The 24,421-nt window shown below is 41.5% G+C and overlaps 1 protein-coding gene and 1 long non-coding RNA gene across 2 annotated transcripts in view; one reads left to right on the plus strand and one right to left on the minus strand.

The window, feature by feature from the left end:
- Positions 1-5,076: 5,076 nt before the first annotated feature.
- On the minus strand, positions 5,077-8,753 carry LOC129201900 (uncharacterized). The gene is made up of 3 exons (XR_008575528.1): positions 8,709-8,753; positions 7,744-7,962; positions 5,077-6,363 (listed from the first exon to the last, which is right to left on the minus strand). It is a non-coding gene; the product is annotated as an uncharacterized LOC129201900 (long non-coding RNA).
- A 91-nt stretch (positions 8,754-8,844) lies between these two features.
- MYH9 (myosin heavy chain 9) overlaps positions 8,845-24,421 on the plus strand; it is a 71,643-nt gene continuing 56,066 nt past the window's right edge. The window contains exon 1 of the mRNA XM_054813829.1: positions 8,845-9,034. The gene's annotated coding sequence lies outside the window, so the exon portion shown is untranslated. The remainder of the gene's footprint in view (positions 9,035-24,421) is intronic.

Here is a 24,421-nt window from a genome sequence, read left to right on the forward strand (position 1 = left end):
GGGGGGGGGGGAGCAGACATACCAGTGCCAGGGTGGCTGGTGCTCCCCTGCAAGACAGCTGGGTGCCAAGAGGTGAGGTCATTGCCATCAGGAGGAAGCAGTGTTGGCAGGGAGGAGGGCAGAGGCCTCTCCCTTCCCAGCTGTTGTATTTCTGGGTCTGAGCACATGCTGAGCAGCTAGCCAGGACACTGGCAGGCAGAAAGATGTCCAAGGCCAAGCAGAGCCCTCTTTTTAAAGCAATCTTTGCTTTGCAGATGGAATGGATGGAGAGGGACTGGAGGAATTGCAGCTCACAGCTTCTCTGGCTTTCCTACATTTCCTCCTCCTGCAGGGGTGAGGGTAGCACTTATTTCAGGGCACACAAACCCAGATCACATTCTTTCCCATCCCCAGGCATTTATACCCAGAGTCATTTCCAGGAGACCATAATCTAGATTTTCAGTTTTAAAGGAGACTTTACAGTGATCTGAAAAGACCTTGGACTCCTGTATCCTGAAGAAGCACAAAAAAGGCATCTTTAAGTACTTCTACTTATACCTTTTTTTTTTTCCTCCTCCTGCTTTACATATTTTCCTGCTTGGTTTTGGTTTTTTTTTTTCTTTTCTTTGCTAATTAGAAGACTAATTTTAGAAATTAGTCTTGTCCACTCTGGAAAACTAATAGAAAATTAGTAAAAATGCGGTAGCATGAAAATGGAAGTAAGCCTGGGGAAAGGTAATTGTTTATAACTGAGGGGTTTTGTTAACTCCTGTGCCTAATTAACACACTACAAAGGGGAGCTTTTGTTGAAACTTCCACACCCTGCTTTCTCAATTAAGGTACAAGAGAGATCATAATAAAACGAGCTTGGAGACAGCTGGTATGTCCCCTAGCAAAGCCAAACCTGATTTAGCATTCCTTAAGTAAAAAAAACCCTACATGCACAACCTTCTTTTCCTGTATATGATTCTTTTTTCTCCATGTAATGCAAAGGTCTTTCTCATGGATTCCTAGTGGGAACAAAAACCTTAAAATTACGATCCTCATTGCTGATGTGTTTTTAGCCCACAGGAAAAAGGGGCTGGGATGATTATTTTCAGAGTTATGATGGCTGCTAGAAGAAACTTTGCAGGAAAGCTGAATCATGGGGTGAGCATCTTGTTTTCATTTTTCTGTGTTTTGTTATGCCACATCTAAGGGGCAGCTTATGAAAATTCAAAAGGCTTTTATACATGTACATTCCTCTGTAAAGAGTCAAAGAATTATAGGCTTCTATGCTGTCTCGCAATTAGCCACAAACTTATGTACAGGTGTGTATTTCAAGCTCAGTGTTAGATGCTGCTGTAATCAGGAGAATGATAGAGTAGCAAGAGGTTTAAGGATGCTTTTACTCCATGTGTAAACAGAAAAGACAAGGAAGGAGCGGACAGGATTTACCATGGGTTGAATGCCTTGACCCACTAGGTAGACGAGAGCAGAGCTATCTTCTTCTTTCATGCTTTAGATTTGTATCATGCTTGGATCTGTGAAAAGTTCAAATGTTCTCTTCCACAAAAAAAAACTTTTAACTTTTTTTTTTTTCTCTGAGCTGGTGCAGAAGGCAGCAGTGCCTACAGGACTCCTTCCACCCCAGCCTAACACAAGCTGCTACCTCACGTAAGGAATTTCACAAGAAGCCCCCGAGCACCTCTGTCCTGTGGGTTTGGTTCCTCTAACACTTTCCTGTCTTGAGGTAGCTAAGAAATATTGCAGAGCAGGTGCTAGCCTGCAATTGGACAGCCCAGTAGCCTGCTACTCCTCAGTGAGGTACTGATTTTTGACAAGAATTGTGTGTTATGCAAACACACAGGATGCCCAGTGAGTTGCTTTCTTTGTTCCAGACTAATCCCAGGAAACGATGCTCTGATAAATGGGAAAGAAGATGGCTGTGTTAAATGGAGCTCTTGTCTGCACCTCTGCTAACAGCTGGTTTCCCACAGTGATGGCACCTCATGTATCTGTTGGTATTTTCTCACATCCTACAAAGCTAACGCCTCAGTAAGTCCCAGCTAGTTTTCTGCCTTCTGTGCCAGTGCTCAGTTCAGTTTTCTGATCCATCCACCTGACCCAAACAGGGGGCTGAGAGTAAGGGCAACGCACAGATCTTCTTTGTGCCCAGCTTCCTGCACTGGCCCATATGTTTCCGAAGGCAGAGCAGACCGGCAAAGCCATACAGAACAGTCCACGCTGACAGTGGGAGGCCAGAGGAGCTGGGAGAATTGAGGAGGCTCTCAAGGGAGCAGGAAAAAAGTCCCAAATGTGGGAGGGAATCTTGGCAGAAATGAAAGGGGGGTTGTTGAGCAAAGTATGCACTGGCTCCAGACGCACAGAGCTTGCAATATGTTACACTGAGAATCCGTGGGTGTGTTTATAAGACCTGCTGCTGACTTGCAAGCACAAAGGATGTAGCCTCCTCTTATCAGAAAAATGTGGGCTTCATTCTTGCAGAAGAGGGAGAACGAATGCTTGTGTAATTTCACATTGAGTCTTCTTTCTGGCTGTAGCCTGAAAGAATGGTCTCAAAGTTTGGCTTTCACCGGACTGTCTTTGGTTTCTGGCAGACAAAAGTGGTGTCTTTAATTGTGGCAGGCTATAAACGAGTTAGTTCCCCTGCAGTTCCCACAACAAAGCTACAGTGAGAATCTGGATGACTTTCTACAACACTGGAAAAATCCCTTGTTCCTAGTATCTCTTGGGCATACTAGAATATTTCAAGCTAGTTTCACTTTGTCCTCAGCCAGCTCCCTGGAATGAGAACCACAGAACCACTTCATTTGAGCAAATATTTGGCCTTGATTACAATTGCAGGCTGAGCCCAAAACCAAACAGCAAACATGAAGTAAGCTGAGAGGCACCATTGGTGGAGCAAAAGCTCACACAGTAACCTCAGGAAAGGAAGCAAGCTGAAAGTAGGGGCGCTCTCATGTTTTTGTAGGGAGGAAAAAAATAAGGGGAGACTAAATTCCTGCTATAGGAAGATGTTTGGGGAGAGGAAGAGGGAAGTGAACATCCAGTTAGATGCGTTTTGTTTAGAGGTCCATAAAGGTGACTGATGCTGAAAAGCAATTTAAATCCATGGGGGAAAAAAAAAAAAGTGAAGTAAACACCATCACCTTTATGTATTCTCTGAACTTAGTCCTGTTTTCCACATAACGTAGTCACCTTGCTACTGAATTCTTGGTTCTGTGAAAACATGGCCCAGCCTGAGATGTAGGGAAGGGAGAGAGAAGCAAAGGTGGCGTAAAGCTCTCCGCAGCCCTACCTTATCAGGACAAATTAAACAGTGTTTAGATGGATTTGTCAACCTCTTTAAAGTATTTTTTCCTTATCAATATCTGACCCAAACCTGGCAAGTATGTTTGCTACCTGAGCATTATACACATGATAGCTGCAGGGTGACAGAGGGGCTAGGGAGGGATGTTACTCTCCTGTGGGCTTATCCTCTGCTGAGTAAGAAGAATGCCCCCAAGCCCTTCTAAACTCAGGAATCTGAAGCATTTCTTACCCTCTTTGAGAAAGGGAGAAGGAAAAGGAGGTATTTGAGATGTTAATAAAGGATCCTTGGCAACTGTTGAACCAAAGGAGCTGTGAGGCCAGGACAGACAAGCCTAAAATTACATGCATCGTACTTGCTGAATTATCACTGAAGGAGCTAAGCCGTAACAGATTGCGTGAAAATGCTCAGTTTGTTTTCTGCAGCAAAAACTTGCTGTGCTTATTTAAGGCAGGTAACAGGATGTGTTCTGCTGGCATTTTGGACAAGTCTGGGTAGGTCCAAGGCAGAAAATTCAGATTCTAAATGTCGGTTTTGGGGCAAAGATACTTTTTCTGGATGGTTGTGTTACTGTTGGCTCTTTTGTATAATGCTGAATGCCAGCTTTCTCCAAATTTAAAGCTGAATAGAAAATAGTGAGCACCAAGAGAACAAGGCCAGAAGAAACAAGGTTAGGAAGGGGATATACTGAACTAAAAAATGCCTGTTGCTTAGCATTGTGCTTATATCCAGATGGCAGAGATGATTATATTGGAATTCCTTGGAGGTAAAGAGCTCTGGGCCATTATTCTTAGTATGTCAGATCAGGAATATGGTGTCTCTAACCATGCATAATGGAGTTGTAATCTCATATCAGGGTTTGGAGGAACTCACAAGCTCCAAGAATGGAGTTTTCCTCTGCCTAAGACACAAGTTTTCATTTAGGTGTGTTTCTGAGGACACTTCCATGACTTCAGTCACAGCACAACTGTTTGATAACCTACTTCCCCAACAAAGGTCCCTTCTACAAGATGGTGTCACTCCCATTTTATTGAAAGGAGGGACTCTGGCACAAGATAAATATACTTACTGCTCTACGTAAGTGATGGGTAGAGACTTATGCCTCTGAACGGTATGCCAAATGAACAGAGATGCTGTGTGTAAGCACTGTTTTTCAGCCGCAGATCTTGTCACTAATGTGTTAAGAAAGTAAAAACATATTCCTTTTTTTACTAAAGCTGAAGCAAGAACCACAATGAGGGAGCAGGAGTTCAGCAGGTTGTTCACACGGGACTGTGTGGGTGGAGGGTTGTGGAGAGGTGAAAAGTAGAATAACTGTTTTAAATGCTAGAGTATGCCAGGTACGGCTCCTCCCCAGTCTTGGGGTGCAGGTATAGTTCCCTCTTAAATTTTCTCCATCAGCAAAGTCAATTTGAAACACTCCTGTCACGGTGCCTCAGTTTAATCCTGTCAGTTGTGCTGATGCATCTCTCTGTGGGCCTGTAAACTAGATCAGTGAACTGATCTTTTTTCTTAACCTTCTTTTTCAGCTCTATTTCAGTGATCCAGTTTACAATATGGCTTTTGAAACATCTGCATCAGCACCGCTGGAGCAGTGGTAAACTATGACACAGCACTAGGAATGACTGACTAGTGGGAGGACAGACAACATCTTAAACCAGCTTTGCTGATGAAGAGGGCATGATGGAATCACACCCTGACATATGAAAATGAGCCAATTAAGCTGTACCTTTTCCACAGCCATGCCAGAAGTTGGGTAGTCTTGCTAAGGGTAACATCATTCTGTAAGAAAAGGGATACCCTCCTCCTAACATCTGCTACTGGCTGCTTCTGAGACAGGTTACTGGGCCACGTTTCCCTTAGTGTGGTGCAGTGCAGCTCCTTTATGTCAGCTGTTCCTGGTAGAATTTGGATGAACGGAGCTAGAACTTGGGCTTAAATGGTTAGTTGCTAAATTTGGAAGCTCTGACCCCCCAGTGGAAACATCACTTGCTTTCACTCCTTCCATATCTTAAGTTCATGGTTTTCCACCTTCTGCACTCTCACAATTTGGATTTGGCATTTGTTATGGGAGCAGAACAATAAAGAATTGATGTAAGGGGAAAAAGAAGTTATGTGCTAAGACATGGTGCCTAAATTGCAGACAAATTTCAGGCTGTTAAGAAGATGTAGGCGTGAAGTCCAGAGACATGTGTGTGTGTGGCTTTCTTCTTCTACAGACCCACCTCAAAAAAGCCATTTCCTTTTGTTATGGTACATGAAAACCCTTCAAGTTCTCACCTGCATTTATAGCTGCTGCTTTGTATGATTGTACATATTAAAGCTACTCCATAACTGCCTTTTTTGAGAAATTCTAATTATGAATCTGCAGTGAAACTACTGGTGTTTCAGGTTTTTGCAAAAACAGAGCTCAGGGTTCTTAGCAATACCAGATTGTGACATTCTCCAGATCCGTACACATGCGGTTTCTGTCTACAGCCACTGTGGTTAGCATTTAGCAATGTGACTTCTGTGATAAAGTAAACACCTTTTGTCTCTGTTACTCTTCTTGTTTCACTCTCCTGAGCTCATCAGTAAGCAACTAGTTTTGGAAGGGATTTCTTCTGCCTCGCAAAGCATTGGAAATTATTCACCAAAATGAATTTAGCCACTTTACCTGTTTGTCAGATATAGAAAACAAATGTCCCTCCATTTATTGTTGATCACAGAACTGCAGGCTTCTCCCAGGGATTGTTGTTTGCCAACAAACCTCAGCCCAATTGTCTTGGATTAGACCAGTGTAGGGGAAAACACTGTAGTTCAAAGCAGGCATTTGTTTGGTCTGCAGTTAAGGCTGGCAAATTCAAGAGGCATCTCTGGTTGCTCACTGCTTAATACATTTTTTTTTCCCCTCTAGAAATAGTACAGTACCATTGATTTACTCCCACCAAACTGGTAAATCTGTCTGCTGTTGAGATGATGTTTTCCAGAATTCAATGACCATTATACCTTTGCTCTTCCAAAGGATGCTGGCTTGCAAACATCGATGGAAAATGTGAGTGAAGTTGATCAGAAGGATCCAAATTAACATCCTGTAAATCTGTAGAAAGTAACAGATGTATAAAATTAACAATAGCTTTTTTAGTCATACTTGTTTCTCTGTGAGGTGTGTCTCCTTTCCTGGGTAACTTCCTGCAACCAGATCAACACAAAAACCTGTTGCACTTATTTTCAAAGTAATCAAGCTATGGAAAACAGACATTCTGAATCTGACTTGCCTCAACTACCACGCATCTACAAATCTGACCACTATGGAAATAGAGAGTGCTCAAAAGAGGTGGGATGATACACTTTTTGTTAAGGGGAAGGATGATGTAAACCTGCAGCAGTCTTTGTTCTGAGCTCAGTTTTGATGCTTTACTGCTGAAGTCTTCAAGAAAGTTTTGATATTGATTAAACAGGAGTGGGATCAAGTTCTCAAATTTAAAAAAAAAAAAAAGGCAAAAAAAAGTGCCAAACCTTAAGAAGACAGTCCAGACTGACCTTAGACTTAAATCTTAGCATCAGGAAGAGCAGAGTACATATGAAACGTATGAGAGTCAGAAAAGAATAAAAACATTTAAAATGCCCAGTATCATATGCTCTTCAAAAATAACTTTGTGGCAGCCTCTTTATGCCTGTGTTTCATGCTTGCAGTCATTATTTTTTATTTCCCACATTACTACTGCTGTCAGTTTGTTCTGCCTCTTGTTATTTGTTTTTGCAGCTAAGACCTGCTATTTTTCTCCTTTAAAAGCTTTATTTAGACTCGATACTGACTTCTTTCCTTTGCTTACCTCTCCTTTCTCAGCCCCTTGGCTGTAGAGGTCGCCTCTCCTGTTCTTAAAAAGCTTTTGATATATGTAGTCACCTCCACTATTTTCATTCTGCTTCATTTTCATGGCAGAATGTAAAACTCTGTTGTTCAACCAGTAAATATCCTTTCCATCTGTTGGTCACTTTTTTTCATGGATCAAAATGAGTCACTGGATACTGAAGACTTTCACCATCTAAAGTATCTGGTTATGTAGGTACCTGTGGTTGTCACAATTCCAGCTTCCTTTCATTTTCTACTTTGATGTACTAGTGAAGACCTATCCTGTATGTTCCCTCCTCACTGCCAAATTAAATTCTCTTTTTGTACCTGCATTTACATTTCTCATCTCTGCCTTCAACAATGACACCTCTGTATGTCTGGTACTCATGTGCACAAACCTTTCAGTGATTTCTCCCACTGCCTTTTGTGTCTTAAGATACAAAGGTCTAGCATTGTTTCCAAACTGCTGCAGTGAATCCTTCTAAGCCTGAAGTGTTTCACTTAGACAAGAGATGCTTACTCGAGACACTTCTCTGCTAACTTCCCTCTTTATTCCTCTTTCACTTGGTTTGACTCTTCCACATGTAACTTTGATATTGTCAGCAGTAAACTTCACCTTGTGTTTTCGGTCCTCTGCCCTCCTCGCAGAAAGCAGGAAGCCCCAAAGGAAGGGAGCCTTGTATCTCTGCATGCTTGTTAAAATGCACAATAAATCTCATCTGCAGAGCTGGATCTGATATAGGGACTTGTATATGCTGTACTCTTTTCAGGACGTTTGTCTTGCATCTTGGCTACTGCTTCCTTTACTTGTCCTGAAGTTCAGCCTTGAAGAGTGCTGTAGTAAACGCAAAGAGGCAGAATTACATCAATTCTACCTTTTCACACCTCTACTCTTTTGGCATGCCTTTTTTAATACACTGTGAGCCTCCTCTGACACACAGACTGCCTGTTCGAACCCCTCAGCAGCATCAGGGGCTGCTTATGCCGATGCTTCTGCTTCAGTTCTGTTCCTTTATCGGATGAAACGAAATTCTGACTTGCATGTCCTTATCGCGGTTATCTTACACTGTAAGACAACAGGGTTGGGTGGGGACTTTTTGACCGGGTGGAGATCCCCCCTCGTCCCATTTCCGAGTGCTTCTGGCACGGCCTCCGGAGGACGGGGCTGCAGCCCATCGCCCTGCTACGGGAGGCTGACCCCGAGTTCCCTTCTCCCAGGCCTGGGGGCACGCTGGGGCCGGCGCACCCGAGGCCCTCCGGAGTGCCAGCGAGGCAGCGCTTCCGGAAGGGCAGAGGCTGGCGCGGGCCGCCGGTGCCCGCCCGGCGCGGGGCATTGTGGGGCCGGCGGGGCTGGCCTGGCACGGGGGGTTGTGGGAGCAGCTTGGCACGGCTCAACCTCGTGGGGGGAAGGGGAGCGGGGAGCTTGGGCAGGGCCCCGTAGCCGGCGGCGGGGGGGAGGCCGGGGCGCGCCGCCTACCCCTCCCGAGCCCCTCGGCGGCCGCTGCCGGCCTGCGCTGCGCCAGAGGGGTTGCGCTGGCGCGCCAAGGGGCAGGGCTCCGCGCGCGCCCGAGCGTTGCTAACCTCCCCCTTCCTCAACGGCTCGCCGCTTCCTTAACGGCTCGCCTCCGCTCTGCCCCCGGCTCCTATTGGCGGCAGCGTCCGTCAGCTCTAGGCAGCCAGCTATGTCATTGGCTGCCGGGGCCGCGGGGAGGGGGGTGGCGGGGGTGGGGCGGCGGCGTTGCTGGGCCGCGGCGGCTCCTCCCGGCCGGCGCTTCTCAGTGCCGGTGAGCGAGAGGCGGTCGCGGTGCCTGCGGGAGGAGCCGGCAGCGTGAGGATACCACTGTCTCGCTGCGAGGAGCGCAGCCGCCGTCGCGGCGTTTCCCTCCCTCCGCCGTAGCCGGGCTCAGGTGAAGCCGATCGGGTGGGGCGGTGGGCGCGGGTGGTCCTGGTTTGTCCCCCCTGGCGCCGCGCTTCTCCTCTCGCGGGTTTCGCGCCTCTTTGTCCGACCGGGCGAGAGGGTGCCGCTTTCCCGCTGCTCTCCTCCTCCTTCTCCGCGGAGTCGGGTGGGAGGCAGCCCGGCTGGGCGCCCATCTACCGTGCCCGGGGTGCTACCCCTTTCATTTGGGGGCGTGTGTGCCGCCGCGTCGTGCGCTGCACGGTTGCATTATGCCCAGGGAGTTGCCTCTCCTCCCTCCACGCCCTGCTAACTGGCCTTCACCGAGGTGGGGTGGCGTTATTCGCGCTCTTTTTCACCGGATCGTCCTCTCTCCCCTCCCTCCGGTGCGTGTCCCTGCTTCCCCCCCACCTCGCGTTTTAAGTGTCCGTCCTTTGGAAGTAACGGGCAGGAGAAAATAGGACCGTTTGGCAGCTGTCAGGGCTGTAGCCTGAGTCACAGGCTGACAGTCCTCCTGCAGACATTGCAATGGGCTTGGCTTCCGCCCTCAGATCTCGACTTCCTCGTTCGGTTTGGTCTGTACAGTGAAGCCAGGAAAGAGGGAGTGACAGGACAAGATGAAGCTTGCAGTAAAAACTCTTGCAGATAGCTTGTGCTTTCAGGCATCATCTCTAACCGAGTAGGAAAAGTTTTCCGGCTTTTAGTGATATCGTTACCGACCTGTCTCCAGTAGGTGTGAAAAGTAACAAGTATCATAGCCCCCGAGGGTGGCGTGTACCCAGTGGGTTTAATAAGGGTTGCTCCTAATTTGCCTAAACACAGGGTGAAATGAGTTTTAAAGCAATATCATGCTTCTGGTAATAAAGTGGAATTCTTCAGAAGTAAACTGCATTGGTTGGGAAGCTCTTCATACAGTGGCTGTTAAATTCCTTTTTCTTTCTTACAGTTCCTTTCCTTCCTCCTTTTTTTCTCTTGGAACACCATTTGTGCTCTTCATTTTTCTTTTTCCATAGGTTTTTCTTCTGTATGCTATGTTATGGTGTCCTGAGCCACACTCTATCAGAGTGGACTAGGAACCTAAGCTTTTTTCTAAGTGAGCAGCTCTGCCCTAAACAGGGTAATCTCTTAAGTACTGTATAAGAAATTTGTGCTTCACGCTTGCAGAGATACTGTAGTAGATGGACTTCCTGCAGACTATGATATCTGTGCCTCTGCCCTACACTATAAAGAAATATAGGTTAATTTGCATGGACACTGTTGAACCGTGGCTTGAAAGATTAAATTACACATCCTCAACATCCTTACATCTCCTCTCTGTAAGCCTAGATATGGTAAAGTTTTAACTCCAGAGTAACAGTGCTCTAATCAGTTATTGCTTGTGTAAAGATGCTTTTGACATTAGTCACTAGGTAACAATGTGACTAAGTTCACTTATCCGTAGCATTCCAGTAAAAATGGCAAATCGTGGTGCAGATATGTATTGACTCATAGATGCACTGTCTGCAACTGTAGCGCTCTCTCCCAAAGTTTAAATGAGATAAGCAAATATTTTTGTTAACTGGAAAGTTGTAATGAGGGGGAAGCAATTGATAAATGTAAGTGGAGCTGCCTTTAGCACAAAAGAGTTTAGAAGTTGCTAATCACAATTGCCAAAACTGTATAAACACAAGATTGTGCTGCTAATCTGACCTTGTAAAAATAACTAGAGTGAAATCACACAACAGTTCTGTGAAGCTCCATGTCAGGTGGAACTGTTTAAATTGACGTGTTCTCCTTCTTGATAGCTTTATTTGTTCCACTTATTCATAGTGTGTGCACTGTCTTTCTGGAGGTGAACAGGCAAATTTTTCATTAACTCTAAGCTAGCTGCAAAATTGCTACTAGTGGATAGAAACGGGGATCTGAACTTCTACTGTTTACTGACCTGGAACCTCAGAGTGAGTAAGTATGACCAGCACCAAGCTGGTGAGTTATGAGATTCTTTTTGTAATATGGTGTAATCTCTTAGATACTTGACTTGTATAGCCAAGATCTGATTTTGGAAGTTCTCTGGAGAACGGACTTTGACCTCAAAGTTTGCTCTGCCAGGTAACATGTGGCTGCTTCTGTATAAACAGGAAGACTAAATAGTCAGGTTCTGGCTGTCCAAGAATGAGTGTAGAAGCTGAAGGCCTTCTATTGGACTTTGTTTGCATAGATTGTTAGGATATTCCTACCATGATTCTGAAATTATTTCTTTTTCTTTCAAGTTATTCTCCTAAGAAGAAAAAATGCTAGGGTGATATTTTCATCTGAAGAGAAAAAGAAAGAATAAGCTTTTTTTCTTTTCATTATTTCCTCTAGGTGGATTTTTATATGCTTCAGAACGTTTTAAGAAGACAAATAGGTTGTGAGAGCTACACCATAATCTTTTAAGTGAATCAGTAACGAATGAGTAGTAGTAATAATAAAAGAATAAAATTACTTGTCCAGTAAAATTGTAAGAAAGGGATTAGAAGACTTTCTCACTTAGGAGGCTGAAATAATTTGTGTTGTCCAGCACATTAGTTTGGTATTATGAAAAATGTTGGAGAGTGTTTAAACTGTGTAGTGGATGGTAGCTCTAATACTCATGTTTGAGTTGAAAACTGTCTGGTGGTCAGATGCCACAGGTGCTTAAATCTTTTTGCAATGCTACTTGGCACCGCAAATATTTCTACTACAAATGCTGAGACTGACATTTACCACTGCAACAAGCTATCTTGAACACTTGAAACATTATTACCTCCCTAGATCTTTAAACATTCAGTATATTATTTTAAAATAACTAATAATTCACAGGCTAGTCCTCTGTCAGAGTATTCACATGCAGGTACAAGGCAGTGTGTGTGTATGTATAGTGGCGTGGCTGCTAACTACATGAAAATATACTTCATTTGTACTGGGAGCTTAAAGTAGTCTGACTATACCAAAAAATTCAGGTTTTGTTCTGTTAATCTCCAGGATACTGAACAGATGGGACAGGATGCATGTTATAAGTATTGTGACTTCTGAGCTGATTCTACTGAATCTTCTGCTTCTACCCCCATCCCTAGGCCCATGTCTTTCCCAGATTTATGTCACTTATGAATTGGTCTGACTCTAATAGGGTAAGATTATAAGTGGAACCACTGGACGTACAGGAACCCATCTTGTTAATGCAAGGTTTACCAAAAGGGGAATTCAAAGTTAAGGTTGTCTTATCCCCCACCCCTGTGTACTACATCTGCTTTTTTGCATGGCAACTTCAAGTTATTGGGTAACGTGCTGAACCTAACCGATGACTAAAGTATATTTTAGAGGCCCAGAGTTAGTGTGCACGTCTACTAAAAGGTGTCCAGAACTTTAATCCTGAGTGTATGATGTAATAAGGTTTTGATTGTTTGAGTCAATAATGCACTCAGTGCCCTCTAACATCCATTTTTATCATTGATTTTTCATGTAAATGTCTTATTAGTCTTTGTTTTCTTAGTTTATAATTGAGGCGCAGCTGTTTGCATGTTAAGCAGAGAAATTGTGTGCCTGATGTTAAGTCTTCTGTGGGTTGGAACAAAACTGTAATAGCTTAGGATTGCCTACAGCAGCATTGTTTTTGCTGGCAATTGCTCTAGCCTAATGGTGGCTTGGTGACCTTGTACCTTAAATTTCTTTTCAGTTTAAGCACACCATGGTTCTAATTGAGTTTCCTAGTGTAGAAAGAGATGGAAACTAGCAACCTGATTTAAATAGAGTATGACGAGACAAAAACACAAATGCAGCTTCTGCCCTGGAAGCTAATGCAAATGGGTGTTGTCCAACTAAATGAAATGCATCAGTTTACAAGTTCATCTTAATTATGGTTTATCCGCTTCACTTTTTCCTTTAGCGGCTGTGAGAACTTGTTCTGAGTGCTTGAAGTAATAATCTCAACGCTGATTTGTCTTGCAATCCTAGGCTACTGCAGTGGCTTAACATCTCCTGACCTCACTCCAGCCCAGTCATGTTCAGCATAATGGACTAGTCCCTCTTTTCAGTTAATGGCCCCTTGGCCTGTTACTGTTCTTCACAATATGTTACCTTTCTGAGCATCCTAAAAAGTCTGAAGAAATATTAGTGTCTACAATTTTCCAGTGATGGAACTGGGATTGATTTCATTGTATGATACTTCGGGAGCTAGTACTGCTATGTCATGTCCTTTTTAAACACGGCAAAGTGGTAACTGTAAAATTGATCTAGCATACTTGTCTACTGCAAATTATTTCTTAGAGAAGTATTACAAATGTATTGCTGTTGGATGCAGAGAAGTATAATGAAATATAACTCTGCGTACTGTGGTTTGACTCCATGACCTCTTAATGAAATTTATTCCTCTGGAGTTTTATACATAGAGTTTGGATTCTGCTTGTCTTCACAACTAGAAATTTAAATTTCTCCTAATGCATGTATGCTGACTTTACTGAGATTAGTAAATAAAACCACATGGATGAGTGATTTCAGTAAACTCAAGCTAATAATTAATATATGTTGAGGGAAACTTAACTTGGAAATCTGTATCATAAAGCCTCTTTAATTGATGAATGCTTGTATTCATCAAAAACTACCATTTTAATGAGTCTTGGCAGGAAATCCATTGTGATATATGCCTCAACACAGAACTGGAGTTTTGATTTGAATGAAAGTAAAGTGGGCATTCAAACTTGTAAGAAAAGAGGTTTAGAGAAATTTTACAGTTCAACTTTGACAGTCCTGTGCAGTCAGATAGGTTTTTTGGTTTTTTGGTTTGTTTTTTTTTCCTGTTGAGCAGCTTCCTGTTTAAAATCTAATATTTCAAGTGTGGTCTTGTAATAGTTTACTTCCCTTTTTATTGTTTGTAGTGATGAGAGTACATTCATCTGGGTTTTTTTTTTTTAAGGTAGAGACTTAACCAGTTCCCTTGAATTTAGGCTCTTTTAATCGAACTTGGAGGTGCAGTAGATTTGACTTTGGTTGGTTGTGGCCAGCACTCAATCCAGCTAGTTTTGCCAACGTACTCAGAGTTGATTTAAATACCCAAGGGGAAAAAAAATAAATAAAAAAGGAAACACTTAATTGAGCCTACAGCAAAATTTCAATAAATAAGTTTAATTTTGATTGCTTCTTTTTTTTCAAATGTGACTTACCTACAAACTGATAGAAGAGATGTTTTAAATTTTTAGTCAGTAAGCTCTTTTTGGCAGTAACTGTTAAACTGTAGGTCTGCTTGCCATTTAGTGCAAGATATTCCAGTCTTGCTGTGCTCTGAATCAGTAAAATCAATTATTTTGAGAAAAGTTGAGTGTACAAATTAATTTTCATTCATGGACTATCAATTTAAGAAAAAGAAACACTATCTTAGGACTTAGGCATATATGAACAAATGTAAGATGCTTAAGAAGTTGACAACAAATACTGAATGTAAATCTGAAGTCAAACCAGTGAACTGGATGAGAAAGCTCCTGGCTAAACACTTGGAACTAGTTGGTTGTTGAGGTAAGTTGACTTTTGACAGTTTTTTTTTTTTTATGTTGACAAAGAAAACTACTGTCTGGCTTCTGTTTTGGTCATGTCATTCATAGTTTAAAATGTAGAGGAAGGTATTACCATTTTTCTTTGGTCTTTTTTTCTTATACCCCCTTCACCCACCAAAAAAACGAGTGGCTGTGTTTTTCACTGTGTTCAATTAGTGGAACAGATCAGAAGGGGTGGATTTGAGATTAAGGTATCCAGAAGCAGGCAATTTAATTCATAAATTGCTGACTGCAGATAACTATCTGGAAAACAATTTTAGTTACTTTTTTTCTTGTAAATGCATCTGAAGTAGTCCAAGAAAAACTTTTTTTTTTATTAATGGGATTTTTGGTTTTTTTAGCAGAATCCCACTTAATATATTTTATTATTCATAGATGTTGTTCAGATGTCTTTATTTTTGTTGTTCAGAGATAGAGATGCTTTTATCTCTTTTTGACATCAAGTAAAATGTATTCAGACTTTAGAGAATTGTTTAAATAAATGGATATGGGGATATGGATACAGGTATATTGTAGACTATTTGCAATAATTAAGTAATTAGATACTTGAAACTCTTGTGTCTGCTTACTGACAAAGAATTTTCTTTCTTAGAGGAGTGTAAGTAGAAAATAAGATTTCTCCACAGGCACAAAAACGCTTTAAACTGTGACTTAAGATTTGTGACTTAAACCAGTTCACTTAGCTTTTATCGTCTGGGTTACATTGCAGTATGAATGTTTATAGCAGACACTAAAGTCTTTGACCTTTCCTTATGCAGTAAATTAGTCTGAATTGTTTTAATGGCCCTCCCCAAGTCAAAGTTTTGTGTAGATGAACTTGAGTTTGCAGTTTAATGCAGTATATGATGGGAAATGTAAAATGAGAATACACAAATGTGATGAGGAAGATGTATTAGTCATAATTTTGATTTAAAAAAAGGGATTGCCAATTCATTAGACAAACTGGTGTAACTCTAAAAAATAAGTATCTACGTATATGCCAGTGCTATGCAGACAATATGTGTGCATAGCCAATGTATCTTCTTCCTCCACATAGTGGGAGTTAGAACTTGCCATGTAAAAAGATTAAGTTTTTTCCTAATGGGCAGGAATTAGGATTAATTAGATTTTAGGAGATTTTAGTTCTTTAATGCTCTAAAAACTTAATGTAGATTTAACTGATGAATATTACCACACTGTATTATACCAATTCTGTCAGGAAAAAGTACAACTGCAGTAATGGTTCAGCTCTTGCTCGTGTGGATAAGGAGAAGCATATCATAGAATCATAGAATGGTTTGGGTTGGAAGGGACCTTAAAGATCATCTAGTTCCAACCCCCCTGCTACGGGCAGGGACACCCTCCACTAGACCACGTTGCCCAAAGTCTCATCCAACCTGGTCTTAAACGCTTCCAGGGAGGGGGCCTCCACAACCTCTCTGGGCAACCTGTTCCAGTGCCTCACCACCACAGCACTGTAGTGTATATGGTTTTGGATAATGTTGTTAACTGTGGTGGAAACACATGGAACAGTTCTGCTACTCTATGGTCAGTATTTCCTCATGTTGTTTTTTATCCTGCTGTGTCAGAAAGCAAAACTTTGTTGGAAACTTTCAAATTGTATTTGCCTTCTCTTACTGGGACAATGGAATGTCATGCTACAGCAGTCTCCTGTCAGAAGGGGATAATTTTCTCTTTTTTTTTTTTTTCCAAAAAGGTATTTTCCTGTAATGCCAGAACAGAGAAAATTTTATATGCTATATAGCCATGACTGTAACAGTTCAGACTTGGTTCCTACTTCAAGTGCCCTTGATTTTACTCATTTCAGATGGACAGATGAGTCCTTTCTTCTCCTTTAATATAAAAATCAGTGCTTCCAGATCCAGACAGGAGGGCATGGTTGGGTGAATTCTAAAATAAGAGATGCTTAATGCTGTTCCTTTTTAAAGATTGATATATTTGACATTTAGGGGAGAAAGCATAGGTCAGAAAAGGAACAAGCTAACCAGAAAAGGAGGTGAGGCTGAGGTATACAGACCAGGCAAGTGTTCCTTGTGTGCTCTGCTGCACCAGGGGCATTCTCTCGAACATTGGTTATAATGGATAGCTAAGTAAGGACCCACGAAACTGTGCAAGACCTTGAATGCAATAGGGAAATGTTGCAATCGGAATGTTTCAAAGGTTTTCAGACCATCTTGAGCTTGATATTTATGCTCTGTGAGGTGGTTTTCAACCTGGCCTCCTTGTACATCCTGGAGCTTAAGGCTATGTAGCTTTTCTTTCAGTTCATGAGTTGCTGTTGTTCTCATGTCCAGAAAGAGTCACTCTCCTCCTGCCCTCCACCTCCGAGATCACCTTCGTAAACAGACATAGGTCCTCTTAATGAATCCCTATGTATAGCTAGAAGAGTTGAGAATTCAACTTGGACCATGTAAAGGTCTTCTCTGTGCCAGGGTTTTTGCCTGCTGTCCCCATAGCTGCTGTTAATGGTGGAGCAGAACTATTTGAAACAGGAGTAAAAATATGAGATATAGCAGAAGGCTGTTTGTACACAGTCATAGTTTGGCCCAGTAGTTTAGGCTCTAAGTGTCTAGAGAAACTTGGTTCCCTGCTGCAATGTAAAAATAATACTTTTTAAAATGATTTGCCAGACATATTTGCACTGATTCTTGGTTCTTTCCAATATGAGCTGGAAGAAAATTAGTATTACTGATGCTGAGATCAAAGCAAGTTCTCAGTTAATGTGAGCAAGAATAATTGCTCCTGTAAAGATGACTTTATCTTAGCCACATACATGCTAAATATTTGTCTCTAAAAGAGTGAACCAGAACCATATTTTTCTTCTCTGTAGTTGGATATAATTGTTTTATTCCTTGTTCCCTCTTGTGATGAAATGAAACCCGGAGTTGACAAAGATGATACGGAGTGCTAATTGATATAGAAGTGTGTATTGGAAGAGCTGCCTTATGCTTCAGTGCCCCAGAGAGTTCTTGGCAGATATCTTTTTTGCCTTAAATCAGAATATTAAGGAAGAGATGAAAAGTGACCCTGAGATAACAAGGACAGGCTGAAACTTTCCACGCTACTTCCTCCCTCCCTCATGCAATGTCCCTAGGGAATTCTGCATGCCTGATCAGAACTTTTGCAGTCCATTATGCCTCCTGAAAACAAGTATTCCAGCAAAACAGCTTGAACAGCAGGGATGGGCTGCAGTTTTCTGAACTACAGCTGTCTCCTTAAGTGGGATTACTTTGCTGAGTGGTCACGAAGAATGTGTTCTCCCCCTGGAATGTTTTCCTTGTGGGCACACTGTCTCTGGAAGAGGAATTCTCTCCTCTGCTGAGAAGGCATGTACTGTACGTGCGCTAATGAGAAACAACAGTTTCAGAAAGTGTATTATGCAGGATTGTAAACTTTGAATATTTATTCAAAGTGAATGGGGTTGGGTGGCAGCCAGCCTAGCTTTGTCATGCTAAAGACTGGACTTGAAATCAACAGAAGGCTACCCTCCCCCTCCCTAAACCAGTGTTTAGTGTGTTTAAACAATGTGTCCAGGCTTCATAGAACTGATTAACTTTATGGGTGCCATGTACATGGTAATGTGTCTTTGTGTCTCACTGAACTGAGAAGGTTCAATTAAAACAGGGGTAAGCATCCCTTCCCTGGTATTAACTCAGGGAAGCTATGCCTGGCCATATTTGCCCATAACCTACAGTGGTTAATTTCTTTATGGTATGCAGTGCAGTTGCCCAAGAGCGTTTTTGTGCTTGTATAGCCCATGGTGAAGCCTGCACTATCCTGTTTTCACTCTTTGGTACCTAAAAGTAGCCTCTTCAGATTGACATTAATTTATGTTACACCTACATGTGCTGTGCTTGTAGCTTCTGTTCTCCCAGTCTTGCCATTCCTTTGAACCCAGTAGAGAGAAAAGGTGACTGCTAAGTGGCAGGTAAGGACAGTGTCTTACTTGTATGTGGCTTTGTGGCCTTTGCAATTTGCCATAGAAAGTCCTGGCTTCACAGAGCAAACCTCCTGTGTCAGCTCTTACAGTAGAATATGCAAGTGCTGCTTCACACGTACCAGAAATGGGGGCTTGACAGCTGATAAAGGGAGCTGGATGTGCAGAAACTGAGAAACTTACTTCATGTTCATTGTCCTGAGGATACATGCCAGATACTTTTAGGCCACCTGAAAGATACAGAAGTCCCCTCAACTACTTTCTTGTGTCTTTTGTGTAGTCTGGTCAATAGATCACTTTTGTGTAATATAGGTATCTTTTATATATTAGATAATTAGATTCCTCCTTCTTGATTCTTGGAGCCCTGTGCAAAAAGAGAAGGTACTTTAGTACTCTACCTTGAGTTTAACTTAGAGTAATAAACATGATAGCTGGCAAGTCTGGGCAGCACTGCAGTCAAACTGAATATGCAACAATAATTGCCAGCAATCTGCATTCCAGTTGTGAAATAAATCTTTCAACAATGTATTGTGTGCGTCAGACTCTTGACTAGAGAGGAAAGCAGTGAACTACAGCAAGTCTAATAGCCCTAATAGCAATCATTATGAATGCCAAATCTGAACTAGAATAAATGAGTCTGCATGGCAGTACAGTCCCTGAACAAAAAGGTTAAGTGTAGCTGAATGCCTTCAGCTCAGGGGGCTATCTGTGAGGGAGTATTAATTGCAAACTGTGTACTTGCCTGATGTTGTATTCTCTAGTGGGATATAATTCTGGAGTTCAGTCTGAAGCATCAGGCACTGGTGTGTCACAATATACTGAACTTGAGAAACAAGCAGATAAAACCAATCCATCAGTTCAGCTTCCTGCCAGCTTTTCTCCTTCCCTTCCTCTCCCCTTCCCCCCTGTGATATGTTTCTCAGCCTTAGTCATTCAGACTTCAGTTTTTATATAGATGTCACTTACAAATTGGAGCTGTTTGTGCTAACAAACTTTGCAGTTTTCTTTCCCATAAGCATCCTGGCACATGGAGCTGTAAAGTGTCAGCCTAGTATGTCCTAAACAGATGAGATCTGAACAGTTTTTCAGTGAATACAAGGGAATTATAGGGAGGTTTTTTTGATGGATTAGGTTTTGGGTTTTAATATTGTCAGCTCATGGTCACTGTAGACAGCCTGGCTACTAAAGTCTACTTACTGTGCTTTCTAGCTGCACTTAATGCAACTGTTTCTGTTGATTTGATGAACTGTATTCAAGCTGGTTGGGGAAAGTGAAATAGTTGAGTTTGCAAAAATAATGCAAGTATTAGCTGTTCAGATTGTACACTTAACAAGGATTCCCATCACATGAATGTTACTGACCAAACTTAGTTTGGATCATTAGCTTCTTCTCAAAGTCAGATTATTTTTAAATGTTGTGTATTAACAAAGAATCAAGTCTCTTCACTGAGGACAACTTAGTCATAACTGAAATGGGACTCTAAGTGACCAGTAATGCTGTAATTTTCTAGTGTTAAAGTCCTGTCTTGCCTGTAGAAATGGTGCATATTCTTTTTGCTCTGTGAAAAGGCTTTTTGTCTTGTATGCCATTCTCTCACAACCTGCTAAAGGTAAAAGAGTTTTGACAATGGCATGAGAACTGCGTCCCTGAAATAGTTTTAAAATGTGAACTGTATAAACAAAGTGAATTAACTTGTTTTAGTCTAAATGTGTTTGCTATTTGTTGTCACCCTCATCTCTAGGGTAGTTCCTCTTGCACTTCTGGTTTAAAGACCACTAGACAAACCATGTGGGGGGATCATTTAATTTGAAATCACAGAAAGTTTTTATAACAGTGCCTTACTGGTGGATATGAAGCAGAAGAAAACTTCTAGTAATTACCCACATATGTTCCTTTTCATGCAGGCTCAGTCTTATAGCAAAGTTCTCAAATGATGATCTGAATTAGCAAGTATAAGGTACATGTATTGGACTATTTTATGTTCTCTGTAGCTCAGTATTTCACAAACTTCTCATAATTCATTAAAGTAGGGAAATGGTTTGCGATTAAAGCTGTCTATTCCAATGTAGTGATGAATCTTTGCTAATAATGAGGCTGAAGCCTAAAAAGAACAGTGTGGCAATCCCTACTTTAATGGCAGTTCAGATAACTCAAACTGCTCTTCTGAATATATTAATTCTATTTCTACTTCAGCCGTTACCTCGATAGTTTAGCATAGCCCAAGCTCATCTTATTGAGCAGTGGCTCTGTCCCAGAAAGAGATCTGTGGCTGCTGACAGAGTAAACATTGGGGGGGGGGGGGGGCAGGATAATACAAATAGTTCTGGAAAATTAAATTGCAAACAGATAATGTTTTATGCTTTCAGCAGTTGCAAAACACTGTAATCCAAAGGGAGGAAACTTGTAGCAGAGGCAGTTTTTAAATCTTTCCAAGCCAGACAAGGTGTTTGTTTCCAGGGTTTTGGGAAGCACTTGATACTTTGAGTAGGGAGAAGAGTGTGTGAAGTGTCTCATGATTTAAGCCTGAAGGCTATGAAATTGTAGGAGGCTAAGGCTAACTTCTGTCCATATGATTGTATTCAAATGAGGGGTTTGGGTAATTCAGCCTAGTTCAAAGGGAACGCATGGCATCTTAACTTAAAGCCAGCATTTAATTCATCTCAAAAGAATCTGCAGAGGAATATGTATGTAAAGGGTTCTTGATTTTTTTTTTTTTTTTTTTTTTAGGTTGGACTACATATTATTAATATTTTGGCCCCATCCTGTTCATGGTTGTAGAGACTGCCTTCCCTCTATCTGTAACTGTATGGCATCTTTGTGGCAACTATGTAGTTAGTTAAATGGCAAAAGAATGTCTTTTGGCACCTCAAATAATGAAAAACAAGCTACTTCTGACCAGTATGTTCCTCAGACTGCTACGAACCACAGTAAGGGAACATACTGAGTTAACAGGGAAGTGACTGTAGTATTCATTTTTGGAAACAATACTAGGAAGGAGGCATTTAAACTCAAAACAAGGATGGTCTGTCTTCCTTCTGTATTTTTTGGTGGTCTTACTTATAGACTGGTGTTGCATCAAAAATAATATTGTTAACAGTATTCTCATCTGACAGTTGCACAATAGCCATGTAAAGATAAATGTCCTTGCCCCACATAATTATCTACACCCAAAATGCAAACTACTAGGCAAACAAATTGCTTCCTAATTTGTTCCTAAAATGGTAATGACTTGCATTCGTTGTGAGTTGCTGTAAGGCTCCAAGAGCTTACTGAGCTTACTTCCTTGACCACTTTAAGGGGTTTTTAGAAATGCCCAGTGAAATAGAGCAGTTTTGGAGCCCATGAGATGGAACTTGCTGAATTTGATTCCTCTGGTACTGTTCTTGTGGAGAAGGCAAATTAATGGTTGGTTTGTGGTATTGCTACTTTAGAGGCCCTGTGGGTTAGAAGTCAGCCTCGAGAATAGCACTAATACCATGTTATCTTAGTATGGTCCTCCAGTTTTTTAGTTCTAGTACCTGATGATTCTGTCTGGAGGATATGATAACTAGTCTGAGATGGTGATAATAAGACTCTTTGCTGCTGCCATGCAATAGGACAATTTTCAAGTCTGTTTAAAGTTTGAGGTGCAGACCATCTTTGAATCTCCTCACTATTTGGTAGTACTGGCATAAAAACCTTAGTGTTTGGTGAGATTTTAGAATAGCCCTGTTAGGCTATTTCTCTTCTTACTGTGAAAGTTGTTTTCAGTCCTGGCAATAAAAAGGGATAGATGCTGTAGAATGATCCCTTACTGGCTGAAGAATGCAGTCTTACTGTATGCTAGATAATTCGGGGTTCTCCTCCTGTGAGGAATTTGATTAACCTCTCTGTAGCTATCTTCTTTCCTTAGTTCTCTTCAGATCTAGAACTGACTGGGGATACCCCATGAAAGATTTCTTGTGGTCTAATGTATTTCTTATCCAAAAAGAATTAGTCTTTATCCCAGAATAAATCTCCAAGGTGTATTGAATGCATGTACTCTAACAGTAAGGGAGGAATATGTTTCAGTGTAATGTAGGACACTTCAGATGGCTGTTTACTTAGGATTCCTCAGGAAATGATGAAACTGAATTTAGCTGAAGCATACTGCCTCTGTGTCCTGCCTGATTATAGCCAAAAAAGGCAACTGGTTAGATTCTGGGAGTTGCATAGGCAGGAAACTGTGTAATGGAGGGTAGAACACAGCTGTTGCCTTGCCAAACCTGATACAACTCTGAACACAATTGAATATTGCTTTCTTTCCTTTTTCTTTTTCTTTTTTTTCCCTTTTCCCCTCTTCCCTCCACTCCCTTTTCTCAAGCCTTTGACCACAACCTGGAGACGATACCCTGCAGTGTCATGGAGTCTCAATATCCTTTGTTGAATTCTTAGTTTTCTCTATTTCCTATGTACTCTGTCAGGCTAGCTGTTTCAGTGTGTTCTTGTAGTTCTCTTGACAGCTCGAATTTTTCACAGCAGCCTCCTGATTGTTCCATCTTATCTCTGCAACAAATATCTTCATTGTGTGTGCTCATTAAAATCTGGATTTTCAATACAACTATGAAAAGCCAAGAAGGAGGAGTTGCTCTGAGAATCACATTGATTGAGGTGGAAGTGTCACTGACCCTGTGGGGAAGGAAAGATGAAGTAAAGTGTGGGATGGCTGCTTGGCATATCCTGTAAGGCTTAAGACAAAGATTTTTAAACTCAAGCTAAAGGAAATGATTATTTATAGAGTAATTTTCTCTTTGTTTGCTAAAGAATTTTTGACTGTGACTATACAGCTATCCATACAGTCTCTGGCACAAAGTTGCATACCACCTACAGTGACACATTTGTTGAAAGGAATTTCCCTACATGCTTACAAATGACTGGTGTGGGCATTTGTGCCCATCATTATTATAGCTGCTGTTTTTCTGGCTTCATTCACTGCCTGCTAATGCTGGGACTCAACATCTACTGGTGCTGTCATGCATATTTTGGGACTTGAACTGCTTCTGTCCTGCTCTCAATACCTTTTTGTCTGCTGTACCTATAGTTAGACTTCACCTATTTCATTTTCAGGCTAGTTTGTAAATATGGGTATGTTCTGCAGAAACGTTATCCCTGTAGACCCTGACAGCCTTCCATGACATGAATATTGATATTTTCATTTCCTGTTCTTTTGGTGGTAAAGAGCTCTAGCTTCTATCCAAGTTATGAAAAAACATATATTGAGGACACTGGTATCTTTGTGAGGAAGGATCCAAGCGGTAATGTTTATGGGACCTTGTAAAGAGGCTGCTGTTACATGGTTAATGAGCCTTGACGCATGCAGTCCTTTCTTCTGATTGAAAGGATTTCTAAATGGCACCAATAAAATTGCTGCCTTATAAACTGGAAAATCCCTGGCGGTAGTGTTCTAGTTTTGATGAAACATCAAATCTAGGGTGCCATTTTCTGAGCATGCTGCCTAAATCTCCTTCTCGTAGGGATATTACTCTCTCCTCTGCCTGACCACAGCTTCATAGAAGGATCACAGTGAAGGTTTTTTGGTTGTAAAATTTTCCAACCACAGGTTTATTCTGTCATTGTCCTGGAGGTATTTTGCTACTGAATATTATCTAGAAAAAAAGATACAAACTGGTGGGCTGGGTGTTGCTCCTAAGCTGGCGATGGAAAGTATCTAATGTCAGCCTTAAGTGGTGTCCTCAAATTATTGATTATGTCTTTTAGAAGCAAAGTGCATCTCATGTGTTGTATAGACTGGTATATGGAATTTCTAAGAAGTTGTGGTATTTGATTCATAGCTTATCAGAACAAGGAGATAGGAAGTAAAAGTGTTGATTAAACATTTATGGTTATATTTCTGAGCTAATGTCTCTACCAAGTAGAGCAATTAAGGGCTAATCTTGACCTG

The sequence above is a fragment of the Grus americana genome, chromosome 1 (assembly GCF_028858705.1).
Source record: "Grus americana isolate bGruAme1 chromosome 1, bGruAme1.mat, whole genome shotgun sequence".
NCBI lineage: Eukaryota > Metazoa > Chordata > Aves > Gruiformes > Gruidae > Grus > Grus americana.